The sequence below is a fragment of the Montipora foliosa genome, chromosome 14 (genome assembly GCF_036669935.1).
Source record: "Montipora foliosa isolate CH-2021 chromosome 14, ASM3666993v2, whole genome shotgun sequence".
Classification (NCBI taxonomy): domain Eukaryota; kingdom Metazoa; phylum Cnidaria; class Anthozoa; order Scleractinia; family Acroporidae; genus Montipora; species Montipora foliosa.
The window spans coordinates 25,680,259-25,682,758 of NC_090882.1; the positions used below are offsets into that span (position 1 = coordinate 25,680,259).

Below are 2,500 nucleotides of genomic sequence, written 5' to 3' on the forward strand. Positions count from 1 at the left end.
ACTATAAAAACTACACGTAACCCATAATCCCTCGATTCGCTCTGACGAAGGGCTAACGCTCGAAACGTCAGCTTTTAGAATCTCTGTACGGTGGTCAATTTACATTATCAACTCCGTTGATAAACCAAATTTTTGTAGGCTAAATGACTAGATGACGGCGATCATAAAGTTGAGTATGCTTTAGAGTTTTTCGACACGTACACAATCGCCTGCTTAAGGAAAGTGGGTGAGGGTAGCGGTGGCAGTGTTAAAGGTCGTTTGAAGTCTCATTACGAGTTTTGGGGAGTCTGTGTTAGATGCCTCGCAATTTGCGACCAGCATGATCACGGAGGGTTATAGGCTACCTTTTAGTGAGTATCCAACTCCTTGCTTTCTCAAGTATAATAGATCTGCTTTTAAGCACCCCGAGTTTGTTGTCAAAGCTATTGAAGAGCTTCTTTGCAATAATTGTATTATTGAGCACGAATTTCCTCCATATTGTGTCAATCCTCTAACCGTGGCGGAGGGCAAGAAGCTCCGTCTCGTTATCGACCTACGCCATGTAAACGCATTTGTTTCTAAAGTAAAATTTAAGTACGAAGATCTTAGATCTCCTTCCCAAGTTCTGGAAGAGAATCATTGGTTTTTTACCTGGGATCTTGAGTCAGGTTATCATCATGTCGACATCTTTGCAGATCACCAAAAGTATTTAGGATTTTCGTGGATAATTAACGGTAAACCCAGATATTTCTGCTTTTCAGTTCTACCATTCGGTCTAAGCTCGGCTTGTCATTGTTTTACTAAGCTTATGAGACCCTTAGTTAAGCGCTGGCGCTCTATGTGCCACCTGTCCTTTGCTTACTTAGACGACGGTTTTACTAGTCAGCCGGACTTCATCTCCGCCATGGCTGCAAGTACCATCCAAAGAAAGGAGCTCAGGTTGTCTGGCCTCGTGACTAACGAAGAAAAATCTAATTGGGAGCCTAGGCAAGTCGGAGAGTGGCTCGGCCTTGTAATCGATACCATCGCTATGCAATATAGAGTACCAGATAAGAAGTTAAATTCAAGCCCTTCGTGAAAGAGGTCGTGCCGCTACCAAGGATAAAAGATCTCTTGTTGGAAGGCGATCCTGTAAAAGACGAGGCAGTCTGTTTTTGTTGGCTGCCCAGCGTTTAGAATTTTAGCATTACGGCTTAAGTTTATCTGAACTATTTATTTCTGTTTTCCATATTTTCTTGCATTGTGCATCAAGGCCTTACTCACTTAGAGTAAGCTAATTGGCCCATTTTATGGAGTGAAGGAATCTTTATTGCCATTAGTTCCTATGGCATGTTTACGCGCTTTTTTGTTAATAATTATTTATGCAAAAGCCATTTAGGCTGGGTAAGCCATTTAGGCTGTGTAAGCCATTTAGGCTATGTAAGCCATTTAGGCTACGTAAGCCATTAAGGCGATGCTAATAACTCGGTTCCCGCATTCGCAGCTCTCTCGCAAATTACGCGCGTGTGTCTATAATTTTAGCCAACTTTGGCCTCTTTATGTGTGTGCTTTATAATAGCCCGCGCAATTGAGGGCGGCGTGGATGCATTTACTCACACGAAGTGTGTTCTTGTTTCAGTGTTATACAGATACATTCAGTAAAGGGATCTGGTCCGACGCCAAGGAATTGGAGGATCCTGAAATGGTTGTTCTAGTTCAGTCCTCAAAGGCGTTGAAAAGGGCGCCCACGAAAGGAATCTCTACTACTACTACTATTCGTGAAGAGTTCAAGACCCATGCATCGCCATTTGCCGTTAACATTCAACAGTTAAGCATGCACAGCCTGAAATCTGGTGCAGCATCAAACTCATTAGACTCTGACCTAATTGACAAAAGGCGCTACATTTTAAGTGTCCAAGTCGTTGAAATTATAAAGAGCATTATGAAAAGTCCTGTTAGGGGACGAGGAGTAGTCTCGGCCTGACCCAGATTTCCTACATTTCCTCTACGAGGTTTTACGGTTAGGTTTTTTCTGGCCTCCCTGGCTCTTCTCGATAATGGAAATTCTATCATTTTTTCTCAGTATTGTGTAAAGTATTTATTTGTAAGAAATAAACACGGTATGTTGTCGTTTACCGACCCATAACCAATAACTCAAGATCTTGCCTTGTCATGTTATTCCTCTTCGTTATGGTTTCAATAATTCTGTAGATAAGGGCAGAATAGATTTTTTGCTTCTGAGGTATTTCGGTTGACTTCAGAATGGTGCAAGAGTGGAGGATCCGGGTATCGATCCCGGTACCTCCCGCATGCGAAGCGGGCGCTCTACCATTTGAGCTAATCCCCCGTTACTATAGCCCATTTATAAGGCACACCAACAACCTTTTAGCGAAGACAGGAAAGATTTGTCAGCTCCAAATTGTTTTCAATGCAAGACATATCCAAGATGGTGCTAACCAACAATGTCTACAATCATCGGTACCAAACTTAGAGTCATCCGATTTCTGAACATCTCTAGTGCTTGCTCAGGCTATTATTGCAA

General features: G+C 42.4%; 1 non-coding gene across 1 annotated transcript; it reads right to left on the minus strand.

Moving 5' to 3' along the window:
• Window positions 1–2,232: 2,232 nt before the first annotated feature.
• Trnaa-cgc (transfer RNA alanine (anticodon CGC)) lies at window positions 2,233–2,305 on the minus strand. The gene has a single exon. It is a non-coding gene; the product is annotated as a tRNA-Ala (tRNA).
• Between the last annotated feature and the right edge of the window lie 195 nt (window positions 2,306–2,500).